The 21,562-nt window shown below is 38.5% G+C and overlaps 2 pseudogenes; one reads left to right on the top strand and one right to left on the bottom strand.

Annotated features, from left to right (window-relative positions):
* The first annotated feature begins 8,306 nt into the window (after positions 1-8,306).
* On the top strand, positions 8,307-9,176 carry LOC101701184 (insulin-induced gene 1 protein pseudogene; annotated as a pseudogene).
* Positions 9,177-17,191: 8,015 nt separating this feature from the next.
* LOC101701559 (heterogeneous nuclear ribonucleoprotein A3 pseudogene) lies at positions 17,192-18,588 on the bottom strand (annotated as a pseudogene).
* Between the last annotated feature and the right edge of the window lie 2,974 nt (positions 18,589-21,562).

Raw genomic sequence — 21,562 nt, forward strand, 5'->3', positions numbered from 1 at the left:
TGCATTTTTGGGAGCCTCTGGGTCAATAGGAGTGAAAACTCTATAGGCTTCCAAAAGTCTCTCCAAAAATGCAGCCAGAGACTCCATTTTTCCCTGGCAAACCTCACTTACCTTACTCAAATTAGTGGGCTTTCTGGCCACTGCCTAGAGTCCCCCTAATAAGTGCTGGTGGTAGGTCCCCAGCCTCCTCTTACCATCATCATCATTGGGGTCCCATTTGGGGTGTTGAGATGAAACTATTGTTTCAGCCTTGGCTGAATGCCCCAGAGTTCTGGGAGTGATGCCAGAGTTTGGCCCCAGGGCCACTTTGACTGCCTGTTGGTAAATGCAGTCCCACTCCTCAGTGGTGAACAGGATCTGTAAAAGCTGCTGGTAATCATCCCAGGTTGGCTGATGGGTATGAAAAAGAGACTCAAGAAGAGATTAATGCCTGAGGTTTTTCAGAGAAGGGGGGATTTTGATGTTTCCAATTGTAAAGATCACTAGTTGTAAAAGGGACATAAATCAACCCTTCCCTGGGCTCTGTCTGTTTTAAAGGATAAAGGGAGGAGGAAGACAGGGCTGATGGACAATAGTCCTGTCCCGATCAAATGCCAAAGGTCGATTGGGACCTGTGGGGCCCTGACTCCCATGACCACATTCTGAACCTTGTGAGCAATGTGCACAGAATAAGTTCCCACCAGGGGCCAACTGACTCTGAAACTTGGCCATTCTGATTGACACAGAGTTTGCAATTTGCTTTTGGAAAATTTCATGCCATATTTATCTTCTCTGTCTGTGGAATAAATTCTTTTGAAGTTATTCAAAACACAATCAAGTGGAGTTCCTTCTGTGGACTGTGAGGAACACATAATTTTAGCCTGTGAAAATGAAAAAGGCACACAGAGCAAGCAGACAGGCAACAATAAACAAAGACAAACTTTGGTCAAGTAAAATCTCTGGGGCCCAATGGATTCCAACCCCACTCAGGGAGTTGCTCTTCTGAGGACTCCAACCCAGTACAGTCTGCTTGCCATCGCAAAGAGACTCTAGGTAAGGGAACCTGTGCCACATCCGGCTTCCACTTATCTACCCACAGTGCACTAAGAATCATTCAATTCTTACCTTTAGAGGCTTTCTCAATAAACTCCTGTGGGTTGGTTGATCAGCAATAGGGCCCAGCTGAGACCGGTCAACCCAGAGCCCCGGAATACCATCAGGGTGGCCTTTCCTTCTGCAGACTGGTGTCCAGAGGGGCCAAAAACCACTGATGTATGATCCTGGTCTCTTCTAAAAAGAAACAAAAGGCTCCAAGATAGTAAGCTCCAGAGCAGCTGGCTATCTCTCTGGGGCCTCCAGAAATGTTGCACCCAGTGAGAAAGAACCAACCAGAGATCAATATTAAACCCACACAGGAGTTTATTACCAGCCGGGACCCAAGCCAAGCATTGGACTCCAGCCTTGAATGGGGGGAGATTGAGATTAACATATTTTATACACCTGTGATGCCAGCAGTTTCTAGGACCTCTATGGGATAGAACTACTAAAGCAAGCGAAAGGTACAGAAGTGAAATGCCCTGCTATTAGAACATTTGTAAAACAATAGTTGATTAATTGTAGTTTCTAAGAGACTCTCTAAGGGGAGGAGGTTTCTAAGCTTCCTCCTTTAGAGTTCATCTAAAGGGCAGGCAAGTGGGTCATTCAGCAGCAATATGGAGTCTGTCTTGCTAACTACGGTCCTTCACAGGGGAAGTGGCTTCTGGACCATCATCCTTCCTGCCACTCCCAGCCCAGAGGTAGGGGCTTCTGAGCCACTGTCTCACTGTTCCTGGCCCAGAGGAAGGGGCTTCCTGGTCACCATACATCCCACCACACCCAGCCCAGAGGAAGGGGCTTCTGGGCCACCATCTATCCCACCAATCAGGGCACCCAGGAAGGGGCCTCAGGGCCACCATTTGTCCCACCCTTCCTGGCCCAGAGGAAGGGGCTTCTGAGCTGCTGTCCCACCTCTCCCAGCTCAGAGAAGGTGAGCCTCATGGGTGGCAAAAGCATTCCTCCAAGGTCAAAAAGAGAAGATATGTAAATGTCTCAAAACCAGACTTCCAGATCACCTACAGCAACCCCAAACAGAAATGAGATGGAATACTCTGATACTCAAAAACCTGGACCCCCTGAACTAGCAACAAAAGAGGATCTGGAAAAAATGAAATCAGAAATAATTTCTCAGATAACAGGAGAAATTGTGCTCATAGGGAAAGACATGATTAATAAATCTAGAGAGGAGCTGAGGAACATGATGGAATCCCAACATAGGAAACAAATGGAATCCATAAAACAGATGCAAACAGATATCCAGGAGATGAAAAACTCCACTGAAAGTCTACACAGCAGAATGAGCCAATGTGAGCACAGAAATTCAGATAAAGATAAGATTGCAATTAGTGACCAGGAAAAGAAAAATTTCTTCAAAATTGTAAAGAAACATGAGAAACCAATCCAGGAGCTGCTAGACGATGCAAAGAAGAATAACATAAAACTGATTGGAGTCAATGAAGTAACAGGAGAGAGAGCAGATGACATAAAAATACTCTTCACAGAAGTAATGGCAGAAAACATCCCAAGCAAGGGAAAAGAGCTTAACATACAGATAAGTGAGGCATATAGGACTCCAAATAGCCTTGATCAAAAAAAAATCTCCAAATAGGCATATACTTGTTACAATTCCAGAAATGCAACAGGAGAACAAAATTCTACAAGCAGTGAGAGAAAAGAAACAAATCACATACAATGGAAAGCCCATCAGATTCACAGCACACTTCTCAACACAAACCATCAAGGCAAGAAGAGTTTGAAGTGACATATTCCAAGCCCTAAAAGAAAACAGCCTCCAACCCAGATTGATGTACCCTGCAAAACTATCTTTCAAAATTGATGGAGAAATAAGATACTTTCATGACAAAGAGGAACTTTGTGAATACCAAATCAGCACGCCAAAGAATTTTACACAATATCCTAGGAACAGACCTTGAGGATCATAACCCCAGGAAGCAAAGCAGAATGAACCCATCTGGCATGACAAGAAATTAAATGTAAAAGGGGAGAACCCAACAAAAAGAGAAAGTCATGGCAATGACAAGTCAATACGTTTCAGTTATAACCATCAATGTTACTGGTCTCAATTCATCAATCAAAAGAAATAAACTGGCAGAATGGGTCAAGAAGCAAAATCCAACAATATGCTGCATACAAGAAACACACTTCCTTCAAAAGGAAACTCATAGACTGAAAATTAAAGGGTGGAAAACAATACTCCATGGGACAGAAACCCCCAAAAAAGCAGGAGTAGCTATCCTCTTGGCAGATCAAGTAGATTTCAAACCAACACTGATTAAGAGAGATGAAGAGGGACACTACATCCTTGTAAAGGGAAGAATTCAAGAGGAAGAGATGACAATCATATCTATGCACCAAACACTAGTGTGCCCAACTATATAAAACAAATACTAACAGACATGAAAAGTCATATATGCACTAATACAATTGGAGTGGGGACCTCGACACTCCACTGTCACAAATAGATGATCAACTAGACAAAAAATAAGTAATGAAATACTAGAACTCAATCGAACTCTTGAACAAATGAACTTAACAGATGTTTCCAGAGTCTTCCACCCCACAAAATCAGAATACACATTCTTCTCAGCTGCACATGGGCCATTCTCTAAAATAGACCACATACTCACACATAGAACATGTTTAAGTAAGTGCAAAGGAATTGAAGTTATCCCCTGTATATTATCAGAGCATAGTGCGATGAAATTGGAGATCCATAGCAAATGAAACTCAAAAAATTTCATAAACACATGGAAATTGAACAACATACTTCTGAATAACCAATGGGTCACAGAAGAAATTAAAGAAGAAATCAGACAGTTCCCTCAATTAAATGACAATGACAATACAACATATCAGAATCTATGGGAAACAATGAAAGCACTCTTAGGAGGGGAATTCATAGCAGTGAATACGCATATTAGGAAAACAGAATGAGCCTAATTAAACAACCTGATGCTGCACCTAAAGCTTCTAGAAAAAGAAGAACAGGACAACCCCAGAGCTTATACAAGGGAGGAAATTATAAAGACCAGAGGAGAAATCAATGCAATGGAGACTAAGAGAATGACACAAAAAAATCAATGAAACCAAGAGTTGGTTCTTTGAAAGAATGAACAAAATTGACAAACCCTTAGCCAACCTTGTCAGAAAAAGGAAAGAAAAGGCCCAAATCCATGCAATCAGGAATGAAAAGGGTGAAATTACAACAGACCCAGTGGAAATCCAGAGGATCATCAATACCTACTTCCAGAACCTATACGCCAATAAGATGGACAACACAGAAGAAATGGACAGATTCCTAGATACATATGAATTACCAAAGTTGAACGAAGAAGACCTAAAAATTCTGAACAACCCAATATCAACCAATGAAATTGAAAACGTAATTAAAAACTTATCACCTAAGAAAAGCCCAGGCCCTGATGGCTTCACTGCTGAATTCTACATGATATTTAGAGAGGAACTGCTGCCACTACTGTTTAAACTCTTCAATGAAATTGAAAGGGAAGCAATACTCCCAAATTCATTCCTGGAAACAAGCATCACCTTGATCCCCAAAGCAGAGAAAGACCCAACTGTAAAAGAGAACTATAGGCCAATCTCACTAATGAACATAGATGCAAAAATCCATAATAAGATACTGGCAAACAGAATGCAGAAGATCATCAAGAACATCATACACCCTGATCAAGTGGGATTCATCCCAGAGATGCAGGGATGGTTCAATATATGAAAATCATTCAATGTAATTCACTATATCAATAGAGCCAAGGAAAAAAAACATATGATTATCTCCATAGAAGCAGACAAAGCATTTGACAAAATCCAACACGCATTTATGATAAAAACCCTACAAAAAGTTGGAATAGATGGTCTCTACCTCAAACTGATAGAGGCCATCTATGAAAAACCAACAGTCGATATCATACTAAATGGTCAAAAACTGAAATCCTTCACACTAAAATCAGGAACAAGACAAGGATGTCCACTATCACCACTCTTGTTCAATATAGTTCTGGAAACATTAGCCATGGCAATTAGACAAGAGAAAGAAATAAAAGGAATAAAGATAGGTAATGAAGAAGTCAAATTGTCATTATTTGCAGATGACATGATACTCTATAGAGAAGACCCCAAGAACTCCACCAAAAGTCTTCTAGACTTAATGAGCAAATTCAGTCAAGTAGCTGGTTACAAGATCAACACACAAAAATCAATAGCTTTCCTCTACACCAATGACAGACTCACTGAGAGAGAAATAGGACAAATAATTCCTTTCACAATAGCATCCAAAAAACTGAAATACCTAGGAATCATCCTAACCAAAGAAATCAAAGACCTCTTCTCTGAAAACTATGGCACTCTGAAAAGAGAGATTGAAGATGATATCAGAAAATGGACAGACATCCTCTGCTCCTGAGTAGGAAGGATTAATAGAGTAAAAATGGCCATACTTCCAAAACTGCTATATAGATTTAATGCAATTCCAATTGAGATCCCAGCAGCATACTTCATAAACTTTGAGAAAACAATCCAAAAATTCATTTGGAACAAGAAGAGATCCAGAATAGCAAAAGCAATTCTAGGTAACAGAGACATGGCAGGGGGTATCACAGTATCCAACTGGAAACTATACTACAAAGTTACTGTGAAAAAAACAGCATTGTACTGGCAAAGGAACAGACTTGAGGACCAGTGGAACAGATTAGAAGATGCAGAAACAATGCCAGATACACTCAGCCATCTCATCTTCGATAAAGGAGCCAAACACCCTCACTGGAGGAAAGATAGCCTCTTTAATAAATAGTGCTGGAAAAATGGGGTTTCAACTTGCCAAAGATTAAAACTAGACCTATATCTCTCACCATGTACTAAACTAAAATCAAAATGGATTAAACATCTAAATATTAAAATAGAAACTGAACCAGGTGGAACAGAAGTTACGTAGAACCGCTGAAGACATCAGTGTAGGAAATGATTTTATGAACATAACCTCAGTTACCCATGAACTAGCACAAACAATCAACAAGTGGGATCTCTTCTTATTAAAAAGCTTCTGCACAGCAGGAGAAACCACCAGCAGTGTGAAGAGGCAACCCACAATGTGGGAAAAAATCTTCACCTGGTCTTCCTCAGACAGTGGTCTATCTTGAATCTATAAAGAACTTAAAAAGATCAGACCTCCCAAATTTAAAGACCCAATCCAAAAATGGGCATCTGAAATGAACAGACATTTCTCAGACAAAGAAGTAGAAATAGCAAATAAATACATGAAAAAATGGTCAACATCACTGGTCATTCGAGAAATGCAAATGAAACAATGCTGAGATTCCACCTCACTCCAGAAAGAATGGCTGCTATCATGAAATCCACCAATAACAAATGCTGGCGGGGCTGTGGAGAAAGAGGAACCATGCTCCACTGCTGGTGGGAGTGTAGACTGGTGCAAGCACTGTGGAAATCAGTATGGAGATACCTCAAAGAACTAGGACTGGAATTCCCATTTGACCCCACTATTCTACTGCTGGAGATCTTCCCCAAAGAATTAAAAGAATCATACCACAGTGATATGTGGACACCCATGTTCCTAGCAGCACAGTTTCTAATAGCTAAAACTTGGAAACAGCCCAAATGCCCATCAACTGGAGACTGGATAAAGAAAATGTGATTTTTTAATAAAATGGACTACTACTCAGCCATAAAAAATGAGAAATTATAGACATTTATAGCAAAGTGGATGCACATTGAGGTGATACTCTTAAGTGAAATAAATAGGACACACATGTGTAAATCCCGAATAGTCTCTCTCTTCTGAGAAACTGAAAGTGTAAATAAGGACTAAATGTACAATAAGTAATGTGAAATAGGAAGAAAAGGGGCAAAGGGGAAGGAAGTGGGAGGGCTAGAGGAAAGGATAGAAGGGAATGGGATTAATATGGGAAAATGGAAAAATAGGAACAAACTCTTTGTAAATAGGGAGGACTGGAGGGGTTGAAGGGAGGGCTGGGCAAGGGTGAAAAATAAGAACCAAGAGAGACTATCTAAAGGTGCAAATTTCCAATGATGAATGTCATTATATTGTATACCTAAAATGCACCAATGATTAGAATGAATAATGAATAATGCAAAATAGGAAGCAAAGGTCCAAAGGGGCAGGGGTAGTGGGAGGGGCAGGGGAAAGGAAAGAAGGGAAAGGAGAAATGATGTTAAATGGAAAAAATGGAAATAAACTCTTTTTAAATAGGGAAGGGTGGAGAGGGTGAAGGGAGGGCTAGGAATTGGAAAAAAATATTAACCAATATGCATCATGTAAAGGTACAATTCCCTATGAGAAATGTAATTGTGTTGTATAACTACAATGTACCAATAAAAAAATTTGGTTAAAAAACCTACATCTAGGCATATAATAGTTAAGATTCCAGAAACCCAACATAAGAACAAAATTCTACAAGCAGTTAGAGAAAAGAAACAAGTCACATACAAAGGAAATCCCATAAGAATCACAGCAAATTTCTCAACACAAACCCTTCAATCAAGAAAAGCCTGGAGTGAGGTATTTCCATCCCTTAAGGAAAACAACTTCCAACCCAGATTGATGTACCCTGCAAAACTATCATTCAAAATTGATGGAGAAATAACATACTTTCATAACAAAGAACACCTGAGGAACTTCATGAAAAACAAACCAGCACTCCAAAAAATTTTAAACAGTATCCTAGGAAAAGACAATGAGGGTCACAATCCCAGGAAGCCCAGAAAAATGAATCCATCAGGCAAGACAAGAAATTAAATTCAAAGGGGGAGAATCCAACAGAAAGAAAAAGTCAGGACAAAGATAAGGCAATACATGTCCGTTATAACCATCAATGTTTGTAGTGTCAATTCACCAATAAAAAGAAATAGAGTAGTCTCTGTGGTGTGCATAAGTGGTGGGTAGGCCGGGCCGGGTCACGTGGTGCTGGGCCACTGCCCTCCATATAAGTGGAGCACCTCCAGGCACCCCAGCCGGGTACACAGCCTCTTCCTCCTCCTCTTCCTCGGGTCTCCACCGCTGCCCCACTTTTGGCCGCCCACTCGCTCACTTGCTGGCCATGGGCAGGCGCCCCTTGGCAAGATCTTCAGCATGGCATGCACTGATCCCCAGGCTGCCATACCACTTCTGGAGCTGTCCCTGAACCTTGCAGCACCCGAGCCCCCCATGAGCCCATGCTGCCCCGCGGCTAGGCATGCTGGCTGCTCCTGCGCCTTTCGGCCTCAGGGCCCCAGACTCCAGTCCTATGTTCCAGTGCCCATGGGCCAGCAGCAGGCACCACAACCTGGTGCAGAGGAGCCTTGTGCTTTTCTAGGTCAGGGTTGTCCTTACCCTGGGGCTCAACCTGCTGCAGAACCAGAGGAATGTCACGCTCTTCCCGGATGAGGTAATCGCCACCATCTTCTACTCAGCCTGGTGTGTGCCACCATGCTGCAGGATGGCCACTGCTGTTGTCGGCTTACTGTACCCCTGTATTGACAGTCACCTGGGAGAGCCCCACAAGTTCAAGAGAGAGTGGGCCAGCATCATACGCTGTATCTCGGTTTTTGTTGGCATTAACCATGCCAGTGCTAAATTGGATTTTGCCAATAATGTCCACCTGTCCTTGACCTTGGCAGCCCTGTTCTTGGGCCTTTGGTGGACATTTGATTGCTCCAGAAGTGGCCTTGGGCTGGGGCTTACCATCGCCTTCCTGGCAACACTCATCACCCAGTTCCTTGCATATAACAGTGTCTATCAGTATACATCCCACGATTTCCTCTATATTCTTTCATGGCTCCCATGCATATTTTTCTCAGGAGGTGTCACAGTGGGAAACATAGGGTGTCAGTTAGCTATGGGTGTTCCTAAAAAGCCCCATAGTGACTGAGCTTTCATACCCACTGATTCCGAGGAATAAGAAACCAGATTTGGGAAGAAACTCTGGGACAGTGGGTTGTGATGAAGATAATCAAACTTTCTCCTAAATACTCTATTTAGATTGGCCTGACTGTACACATGACTCCGGAGGAAATGTCCACCTAGAAATGTCTAGAATAGCAAAGTGGAGACAGTGCTTACCTGGAAGTCTTACCATGACCGAGCATGTGGCTCCTGCCCATGCCCTGGAGCGCCCTGTCCCAGGCTGTGTGAGCACCCAGCAGGGGCAGTTCCCCAAGTATTAGATCACATTCCTTTTATTAAAAACAAGTTGCCATATTTTAAAGCCTTGAACTAAAACTTAATTACCAACTCTCAGTTTGTACCAGTGCCCAAAGGAAATAGGTTGATGGTGCTTAACAAAGATGAAGTATGGTGTAATAGGAATATTTATCCAAAAAATTTTAAAAATAGGGTTGTGTGAAAAAAGAAAAAACAAAACAGGTGCAACAGTGAGTGTAGGGAGGTGGCACAACAAGGGGATCACATTGTAGAAGCTCATGGTCATACTTGCTGCTGTGGCACAGTACTCATCCCTGCAGTCACACACACATGCATGTCATGGGGAGCAGGCCATGCTTTGTGTTCTGCCTGTGATACTTTGTGTAGATAATCATATGAGAGGAAGAGGCAGTGAGAAGTCATAATCATACACTGATCATGAAATGTTGACCTCAGTTTGTGATGTTTTATCCACAATCTCTAATCATCAAAGAGTGAATAACTGTCTGCTGTGTATTTTAGTCTCAGTGAACCAAAATTGTTTCTCTGTGACTCCAGAGTAGAGAGGACTATTTTTTCCACAATGGAACTTGCAATCTGTGATTGCCATGTAAAAAGAAGAGTGCATGTGTCACTGCATTGCCTGCATAATGTTTCTAAACATTTGAAAACATTGGTGAGCACAATGTATTCATTTAATGGCATAGACCATGTTAGACTTAATTTGCAAGTATTGGGTCTTAAACTTCAAATGCAATGTACATGAAAACCAAGCTGAGCGTTGAATCCTTTTAAATATTTATTTTTTTTATTGTCTGAGATGCTCTAGAGAAGGGTTCTCCATTCATTTCAGTGCCACAGGGAGGCAGTTCAGCAATACTTCTCAGTCTCAAAGTCCCTCCACCATCAGACCTTCCACTGAGCCCAGTCCTTTGACATATTCCAGTTTTGTGGGTCTAGTCATTTTTACTTACAAATTTACCTCTTTGTATTTTGCAACTTAAATGTTTCTGGTTTATTCTAAATGGATGCAAAGACTCCTTTGAAGCAGAAGTCCTGGTCAGCAGGATGGGAGTGAGGAGTGCCCGGCTGCCAGCACTAATGTCTATGGTTTCCTTTATGGGGGGTGGTTTTGTTTATTTCATTTTGAGGAAATGTCTTAGAGTAAATTTTAGGTTTCTGAAGCTAATTTGTTTTAGAGGAATTTTGTTTAAAAGCAAATTAATTGCCCTGAACTTTTCAGTGATCCTTTACAAGTTTTCTGAAAATGAAAACAAATGATCAGTTATGTGAAAACATTTTTCAGTGAAAATATTGGCCTATTATGAAAACCAGAGGCTGCTAGATGAAAGCAGTATATGAATGTTTCAAATATACTTGATCATGCACAAACAATATGTTTTTTTTCTCTTAAACTGGAAGTAAATCTGTATCTGTTAGAAAAATGTAGCCAAAAAATGTGAATCTGTGGAATGTTTTTTGACAATAGTTTATAGCAGATACATTGAACCAAAGTGATTTGAGTTTGTAAAAATGTAAAATAGTGTAAGCAAAATTTGCACTACACCAGATTTGAACATCTAGTGAGATTCACATTCATTCTAAGTTTTCAACATTGTGGTTTTTTTGCATTCATTTTTTACTTTAATTATAGGTTCAAACCCAGTAGTTGTACCTACAGGTTTTTCTTTTTATTTTTTTTTTGTTAAATTCTTTTATTGGTACATTTTAGGTATACAACACGTTTACACTTCTCATTGAGAATTGTACCTTTACATAATGCATCTTAGTTCTTATTTTTTCCCCATTCCTAGCCCTCCTTTCACCCACTCCACCCTTCCCTATTTACAAAGACTTTATTTTCATGTTTTGTATTTCCCATCAATTTTTCTTTTCCTTCTTTCCTTTCCCCTGCCCCTCCCACTGCCCCTACCACTTTGGACTTTTTCTTCCTATTTTGCATTATCAATTATTCAATCTAATTATGGGTACATTTCAGGTATAAAATATAATGACATTCACCATTGGAAATTTGCACCTTTACATAATCTCTCTTGGTTCTTATTCTTTACTCTTGCCCAGCCCTCCCTTCAAGCCCTCCATTCCTCCCTATTTACAAAGATTTTGTTCCTATTTTTCCATTTTCTCATATTAATCCCATTCCCTTCTATCCTTTCCCCTAGCCCTCCCACTTCCTTCCCCTTTGCCCCTTTTCTTCCTATTTCACATTACCTATTATACATTTAGTCCTTATTTACACTTTCAGTTTCTCACACCAGAGAAACTATTCAGAATTTATTCATGTGTGTCCTATTTATTTCAATTAAGAGTATTACCTCAATGTGCATCCACTTAGCTATAAATGTCTCTAATTTCTCATTTTTTATGGCTGAGTAGTAGTCCATTTTATTAAAAAAAACACATTTTCTTCATTCAGTCTCCAGGTTGATGGGCATTTGGGCTGTTTCCAAGTTTTAGCTATTACAAACTGTGCTGCTATGAATATGGGTGCACATATATCACTGTGGTATGATTCTTTTAATTCTTTGGGGAAGATCCCCAGCAGTGGAATAACAGGGTCTGTGCAAGGGTGAAAAATTAGAACCAAGGGAGATTATGTAAAGGTGCAAATTTCCAATGGTGAATGTCATTATATTGTATACCTAAAATGTACCAATGATTAGAATGAATAATACAGCAAGCGAAACCACCAGCAGTGTGAAGAGACAACCCATAATGTAGGAAAAAATCTTCACCTGCTTTTCCTCAGACAAAGGTCTACTGCGTCAAATTTATAAAGAATTTAAAAAGATCAGACCTCCCAAATTTAAAGTCCCAATCTGAAAATGGGCACCTGAAATGAACAGACATTTCTCAGACAAAGAAGTAGAAATAGCAAATAAATACATGAAAAAATGTTCAACATCACAGGTCATTTGAGAGATGCAGATGAAAACAATGCTGAGATTCTACCTCATTCCAGAAAGAATGGCTACTATCATGAAATCAACCATTAACAAATGCTGGTGGGGCTGTGTGGAAAGAGGAACTCCATTGCTGGTGGGAGTGTAAACTGTTACAACCACTGTGGAAATCTGCATGGAGATCCTCAAAGAACTAGGACTGGAAGTCCCATTTGACCCTGCTATTCCACTACTGGGTATCTTCCCCAAAGAATTAAGAGAATCATGCCACAGTGATATATGCTCACCCATGTTCATAGCAGCACATTTTGTAGTAGCTAAAACCTGGAAACAGTACAAATGCCCATCAACTGGAGACTGTATAAAGAAAATGTGTTTTTTAAAAAAATAAAATGGAGTACTACTCAGCCATCAAAAATGAGAAATTAGAGATATTTATTGCTAAATGGATGCACATTGAGGTGATACACTTCAGTGAAACAAATAGGACACACATGTATAAGTACCAAATAGTTTCTCTAGTGTGAGAAACTGAAAGTGTAAATAAGGACTAAAACATATAATAGATAACGTGAAATAGGAAGAAAAGGGGCAAAGGGGAAGGAAGTTGGAGGGTTAGGGGAAAGGAAAAAAGTGCATGGAATTAATATAAGAAAATGGAAAAATGGAAACAATATCTTTGTTAATAGGGTGGAATGGAGGGGTTGAAGGGAGAGCTGGGAAGGGTGAAAAATAACCAAGAGAGATTATGTAAAGGTGCAAATTTCCAATGGTGAATGTCATTATATTGTATACCTAAAATGTACCAATGATTAGAATGAATAATTGATGAATGCAAAATAGGAAGAAAAGGTCCAAAGTGGTAGGGCTAGTGGGAGGGGCAGAGTAAAGGAAAGAAGGGAAAGGAAAAATGCTGAGAAATGGAAAAAATGGAAATAAAGTCTTTGTAAATAGGGAAGGGTGGAGGGGATGAAAGGAGGGCTAGGAATGGGGAAAAAATAAGAACCAAGATGCATCATGTAAAGGTACAAGTTCCCAATGAGAAATGTAAATGTGTTGTATACCTAAAATGTACCAATAATAGAATTTAAGGAAAAAAAATACAGCCAAGGAAAAGAACCATATGATCATCTCAATAGATGCAGAAAAAGCATTCAACAGAATCCAACATGCATTTATTTTTATTTATTTTTTTTCTAAAAATATTTTAATGACAAATCATCTTTCTGTAAACATTTCATTGTACCACAAATGAAACATATGAATCCATTACAGATCACCAGTGAAAATCAGAAAACATTGAAGCTTTAAAATTTCGAGTATTCAGACAAGCTAACAATCCTTGCATTACCCCTGCACATTGGCATGCTTTATTCACTACTTTGTGACATTACTCAAACTCCCAAGAGAAATATTTCAAATTTTGACTTATACTGAACTCCTAATACCTACTATTAGCCCCCTGACAAATGTAGTTTATTTTACCACATATTCTCTCCTTTAGAACACAAGTGTAAAGTCAACTTTTTAAATGTATTAACTGGAAGCAGTGACCTACAAGTTTAAAACCAGTTTAAATTTGTCTCAAGCATTTCCAACTTTCCTTATTGGTACTACCACTGAAGAGAACATTTTCCAGAAATGACAACAAAACTGCATTCAAATAAAATAACTTTATTTCATAAGTGAAATGAAATAGAACCCCCTTAAAAAAATTTTTCCTGTCTTAGGAAAATTCATTAAAACCTTGATGTTTTAAAGGCTGTTGCATTACTAATAATTGTGTAGAAATTGTGATTCAGTCAATCTGTTTTACAGGAACTAGTACTTTGCCCTTTAAATGTTATTTTATTTAAAAAGTGAATTAAACTTCAATTTTAATATGCTCTTTTGGGGCAGCAAAAATAGCCCTTATGAACAATCAGCAACTGATATGAATAGTAACCAAGTAATTCTTTGGGAAAGATATCCTTTTATAGAGGACCATTAGTGTAATCAGGCCCCTACTGCTTCTGGTTAAGATTAACCAAAATGAACAAAACCAAAATTCATCCCATCAGTCCAAATTCCCTGAATTTGTGAAAGCTTATGAGGCCACGTGAATGAAGACATGTTTGTATCTGTAAGATGTAGTTATTATGTAAGCTCATTTGAAGATGTTTTCCCTAGTACAACTGGCAGCGTAACATGTTCTAAGTCATGCTTATGATAAAAACTGTTCACAAAGTTGAGGTTACTCTTTCTCTTACCAAAAATCGACTCTACCTTAAAAACACTGAGTTCTACACATGAAGAAAATGGACTACATGTGACTCAAGTAGAACCCTCAGGGATGGCCATTCTTGGGGATTAAAAAAAAACTGCATCAAACACAGTACCACTGTGGTTTTCAGCTTGGTAATTTTCCCAATGTACCTACTGGAGAGGGACTCATGTTTTAAAATATGTAATATAGATTTATATGGAAATAAATGGTGTCAAGTTTTACTATGAGCTACAAACCTTACCCAGCCAGAAACCTTCATATTTAAGATGGTAGGAAAGACATTCCTCATTTAGGCAAGTAGGGTTCTCATTCAACTGCAAATAAAAAAGATTACTCTTACCTTGCTTTACAAAAAATTACTCTTTAATTAGTGAAAAAATTCAAATTCAAGCTTTACCTAATGCTTATTGCCCTTCCTTGCAGGTCTAAATGCTAGACCTAGGAACTGTGGCAACTATTTCTCATTGATGTTCCAAAAGCCAAAGAGCTCCTTCCTGCTACTTTCTTCAATATTTCAGTTGTAATAAGCAGATTTAACTAGCTTTTGACAAGTTGCTCACTATCATCATAGTATCTTATGCCTTCACTTCTCTGTAGTTGAAGCTCTTGCTGCTGCCTTTCCATTGTTTTTTATGCTGACTTGTCCATACTCAAAAGGCTGCTGAAGTCCTGTCTCAGTGAGTTTCCTTTGATCCACACTGCTTTAAAAAACACATCTTAGGTCATTTAAAGCTGGTTAAATCACTCTCCTCATGGTTTACTTTTCCACACTGTTCACACAAACTAAACTAATACAACTTATAAACAGGTTACACACACAGGTTTCACCTGCTTATAGGTTGCAAATGTCAACTTACTGAAAATATTTTTACTATTAGTTCCAGAACATAGAAAGTTGGTTATAACAGTACAATTAACCTCATATGCCATTAAAGGATACTGTCAAGGTTGTGTCAGACAATTTCACAAACAGAAACAAAAAATGTTAATTTCCCCCTCTATTCCCCTTCAACCTTTATTATATCAATAAAAGAACTTGAGACAATTTAGCTCAATTTTAATGTTTCCCAAGGAGTATTTTGACCAGGTACCCAAGGTTTAAATTATGAACATTGACAGTGTCCATTTATATAACCACACTTTTAGTTATTAAGGACTTAACCATTTTCTAATATTAGCCTATTTTCTACACTGCTTATTCACATATGCCCATTGACAAATGGAATGTTGTCTGTTACAATTATTGGTTTGTGAGTGTTTTCTGCAAAACTGCAGTATCTGTGAAGACCAATTTCCATGCTGGCATTGCATACATCCAAGTATTAATAATGCACAGAGGCACAGAATTAGAGCAACAAGAGAGCATATTCAAACACTAGCACACCCCATTCCCCCTTTTATTGCTTGTTTTGCTTAGTACTTTTAAAACCAAACAAAAATCTTGAATTCAATGTTCAACTGCCAAAGAAAAAGTAACAGCAGGGCACATACTTAGGGCTTGAATGAAATTGTAAGCACTAGCTGGTGCAGAACAGTAGACATTTTTATATATGGCCTTAAAATCTAACTCTTCTCAAGCAAGGTCTTCCAAACAAATTGACAACTCACACCAACATGATTTAGGTTAAAATATACACAAGGAATAACACAATGTGTTCTTTGGGAATTTAAGAACTTGAAGATTATCCAGATTTGAATTCAGGTCTTTGGGAAGTGAGATGCTTGTAACTAAGCAACTGTGCTACATTTCTGCTGCATTAAATTGACTTCAAAAATTACACCTAAAACTATCCTTGGTTTCATTCAGCAAAACCTATAGGGTAAAAACAGGAGAAAGCATGCCAGCCAGTTAGGGGTTCAACAATGTATGCTTTTTATTCTCTTACTCTGAAAGCTTGTATTGGGGGAAGAAGAAAAAAAGGCAAATAACTCAAGATTTTAAAACAGGGCCTCGTGTGCTTTTAAAAAATAAACAAAACCAAGTATCCACTAATTTGCTCAGACATAGCAGGCTTAGTGGTCCTGTATCTCAAAAAAGTTAGTGGTTTTTAATGTGGGAGAGGGAAAACATCTACTACCCTTTTCCAGAATTTAAATAGAGGACAGTAGACATTTCTTTACACCCCAAAATTATGGCAACAGTTTAAATGTGACCAAAGTAAATGCAGAATGGAGATGTTTTAAACAAAGCTAGGACTCAGAAAATCTAACACACTAAAATCATGATTACTTATTGAAAGAAAATGCACAAAAACCAGCAAGAATTTTGAGATTTTTCATTTGAAAGTAATCTTAATGCTATTAAATTCACAAATATGCTAATTTAAATGCCCAATCCTATTTTATCTAAAACACACATTGCAAACATACAAATATCTATTCTCTCCACATGTCAGTGCCCATTTGTATCATGGTCTGAAATGGGGAGAATAGATTTATTCCCCTTTATCTGAAAGTGAGTAGGTGTTTCTTTACAGTTAACTTTAGCAAAATTCATACAAAATAGTAATTAACAATGATCTTTACTTGTTAACTCACAATGAAACACCTTCAAAACTGTATTTTGTTAAAGTTTCTGTTCTAAAGTGTAGAAAAACTGAACTACACAAATATTGAAAAGTTAAAAATTTCTTAATTTTTTATTCCTGGTACCACTACCACAATTTACAGGGCAATATACCGGATGTAATGAAAAGAAAAAGAAAAAGACAAACAACAGATAAAAGACTTCAGGAATGTACATCTAATTGACACTACATTGCATTAATCAATAGCTGCACTTTTTGCAAACTGTGGCTATGACAGTCCTGAACCAGAAGGGTTTCCTGTTTAAGCTGCAGTAACTTTTCTGACTATGGATCATCGTTCCTTCTGTGGCAGATTTTTACAGTTCCGCTAATGCATTTGGGATGACTGTCTCAAAGTAACCTGCAGCTTTCCTGACATCTCCTTGCTCTCTCTCCTGCTAAGAACTGTAGCCCTTTTCTGTTGTTTTTAAAAACCTTCTGCTACCATATCTACCACTTCCACCACCAGATCCATAACCACCACCATAAGGACTACCAGAGCTTCTTCCACCAAAACTGCCCCCCTTTTGTGGGTCCATAATTTGATTGCTGTTGACCACTATAATTTCCAAAGTCATTATAGTTTCCACCACCACCATAGTTACCACCACCAAAATTTCCTCCTTCATTGTAACCATAATATCCTCCTCCACCATATCTACCACCCTGATTTCCATATCTTGGTCCGCTGCCACTATAGCCTCCTCTACTACTGTAACCAGGACCACTGCCATAGTTTCCACCATCACCTCCAAATCCATTATATCCACCATCACCTCCTCCTTAACTACCTCTGCTGCCACCACCTCCACCACCATAGCCTCCTCTTCCACCAAAGTTTCCACCAAGGCCAAAATTCCCTCCACCACCTCCAAAGTTTCCTCCACGGCCCATAAAGTTGCCAGATCCACCTCCACGACCTCTTTGTGATCCAGCAGAATGGATCTCTTGTTTAGAAAGGGCCCTTTTCACTTCACAATTATGCCCATTAATAGTGTGGTATTTCTGAAAAACAATTTTATCAACTGTGCTGTGATCATCAAAAGTTACAAAAGCAAATTCTCTCTTTTTCCCACTCTGCCTGTCTTCCATAACTTCTATGGTATCAATCTTGCCATATTTTTCAAAGTAGTCTCTCAAATTATATTCTTCTGTATCTTCTTTAATACCACCAACAAAGATTTTCTTCACTGTTAGATGGGCACCAGGCTTTACTGAATCCTTTCTAGAAACGGCTCTCTTTGGTTCCACTACACGCCCATCAACTTTGTGTGGTTGAGCACACATTGCTGCATCCACCTCTTCAACACAAGAGTAAGTCACAAAACCAAAGCCCCTGGAGCATTTTGTTTGGGGATCTCTCATTACCACACAATCTGTGAGCATGCCCCACTTCTCAAAATGTTCTCTTAAGCTATCATCTGTAGTTTCAAAGCTCAGACCACCACTAAACAGCTTCCTCAACTGCCCTGGTTCCTTTGGATCACGGCCCTCCTCCCCCTGGCGGTGGCGGCGATGGCCAGAGTCAGGCTGGGGGTGACCGGGCCACAGTTTTACCTCCATTTTGAGACCCCAACATGAATTTATGATAAAAACCCTACAAAATATTGGAATAGACGGTCTCTACCTCAATCTGATAAAAGTAATGTATGAAAAACCAACAGCCGATATCAGAGTAAATGGACAAAAACTGAAATACTTCACACTAAAACAAGAACAAGACAAGGATGCCCCCTTTCACCATTCTGGAACCATATAGTCTTGGAAACATTAGCCATAGCAACTACACAAGAGAAAGAAATAAAAGGAATAAAGATAGTAAATGAAGAATTCAAATTGTCATTATTTGAAGATGACATGATACTCTATATAGAAGATCCCAAGAACTCCACCAAAAGTCTTCTAGACTTAATAACCAAATTCAGTCAAGTAGCTGGATACAATGTCAACACACAAAAATCAATAGCTTTCCTCTACATGAACATCAGACTCAGTGCGAGAGAAATGGGGCAAAGAATTCCTTTCACAATAACATCAAAAAAATTGAAATACCTAGGAACCAACCTAACAACATATGTGAAAGACCTCTTCTCTGAAAACTATACCACTCTGAAAAGAGAGACTGAAGATGGTATCAGAAAATGGAAAGACATGCCTTGCTCTCAGATAGGCAGAATCAACATAGTGAAAATGGCCATATTTCCAAAACTGCTATACAGATTCAGTGCAATCTGAATTGAAATCCCTGCAGCATACTTCTCAGACCTTGAGAAAACAATCCAAAGATTCATTTGTAACAAGAAGAGACCTAGAATAGCAAAAGCAATTCTAGGCACCAGAGGCATGGTTGGGGGTATAACAATCCCCAACTTGAAACTGTACTACAAAGCCACTATGATAAAAACAGTATGATACTGGCAGAGAAACAGACCTGAAGACTAATGGAGTAGATTAGAAGATGCAGAAACAACTCCAGAAACACTCAGCCATGTCATCTTTGACAAAGGAGCCAAATACCTTTTCTGCAGGCAAGATATTCTCTTTAATAAATGCTGCTGAAAAAAAAAATTGGGTTTCAACTTGCCAAAGATTAAAACTAGACATATCTCTCACCATGCACTAAACTAAAATCAAAATGGATTGAAGATCTAAATATTAAAATGGAAAAACTAACCTAGCCAGAAGAATTTAGGTAGAACTCTTGAAGACATTGGTGTAGGAAAAGTTTTTTTTGAGCAAAACCTCACTTGCCCATGAACTAGCACAATCAACAAGAGGGATGTGTTCCTATTAAAAAGCATCTGCACTGCAAGAGAAACCACCAACAGATTGAAGAGACAAGCCACAATGTGGGAAATAATTTTACCAGCTCTTCCTCATACAAATATCTACTATCTATAATTATATATATAAAGAACTTAAATAATCAGACCTCCCAAATTTAAAGACCCAATCCTAAAATGAGAGTCTGAAGTGAACAAACATTTCTCAGACAAAGAAGTAGAAATAGTAAATAAACATATGATAAAATGCTCAACATCACTAGTCATTCAAGAGATGCAAATGAAAACAATGGTGAGATTCCACCTCACCCCAGAAAGAATGGTTGCTATCATGAAATCAACCAATAACAAATGCTGGCAGGGCTGTGGGGAAAGAGGAACCCTGCTCCACTGCTGGTGGTAGTGTAGACTGGTGCAACCATTGTGTAAATCAGTATGGAGATACCTCAAAGAACTGGGACTGGAAATCCCATTTGACCCAGCTATTCTCCTGCTGGGGATCTTCCTCAAAGAATGAAAAGAATCATACCACAGTGATATATGTATACTCATGTTCAGAGCAGCACAATTTGTAGTAGCCAAAACTTGGAAGCAGTCCAAATGCTCATCAACTGGAGACTGGATAAGGAAAATGTGTTTAAAAAAAAAAAAGGAGTACTACTCAGTTATCAAAAATGAGAAATTAGAGACATTTATAGCTAAATGGATGGACATTGAGGCAATACTCTTCAGTAAAATAAATACAACACACATGTATAAATACCGAATAGTTTCTCTATTATAAGAAATTGAAAGTGTAAATAAGGAATAAAAGGTGTCATAGATAATGTGAAATAGGATGAAAATGGGCAAAGATGAAGAGAAAGTGGGTGGGGTTGGGGAAAGCAAAGAAGGGAATGGAATCAATATGGAATAATTTTTTAAAAGGAAACAAAGTCTTTGTAAATAGGGAAGGATAGAGGGCTTGATGGGAGGTCAGGACAATGGAGAAAAATTAACAACCATGAGATATTATGTAAAGGTGCAAGTTTTCAATGATGAATGTAACTGCATTACATACCTAGAATGAACCCATAAAATTAAGAAAAAAACAGGTGCAATAATATGAGTAGAAGACTAGGAAGTAGAAGTTTTTGTAAGTAACTGGTGTATCTTGCCAACAGATAAAGACTAGAAACATAATAATTATTTTCTTTGGCCTATATACTCCAATTGCATTAAAATATTAAGGGACTAATATTTTACTAGTAGGGAATTCATTTAGTCTAACAGAAGGTAATATATATTCTGAAACACATGAAACTCAGTAATATTTATCATTCCAAATAGTGATATATGGTGGATAATATTAGAATTTTAAAAGCATACTTCATTTTTTTAGTGGTTAACCATCTTACTTTAAAAAGCTGAAACTATGTAATAAAAAAATCAACAAAAAAGGTCACTGCCTGTTTTATTCATCTAATGGTAGATGAAAGATCTCTGCAGAAATAATAGAAATATTCTAAGTGCTGGAACCTTACATTGATTATGGACAAACCATATAATATATTCTACAGATGATATAGAGTCAACTACTGTTTTTGCAACACCTATAAATAGGAAAGTGCTCTCTGCATATTTACTGCATTTTGTTAAACCTTCTATTGAATTGTTTTACATTGAATTACTCAATAGAAATATGAGTTTTAGTAGAGTCAGGAAAAAACCTGAACTTAAAGAGAATTATGAAACAGCCTCACTGAAAACATATT

The sequence above is a fragment of the Heterocephalus glaber genome, unplaced genomic scaffold (genome assembly GCF_053883595.1).
Source record: "Heterocephalus glaber isolate CG9 unplaced genomic scaffold, H.glaber_assembly_v1.0 deba00000122, whole genome shotgun sequence".
NCBI lineage: Eukaryota > Metazoa > Chordata > Mammalia > Rodentia > Bathyergidae > Heterocephalus > Heterocephalus glaber.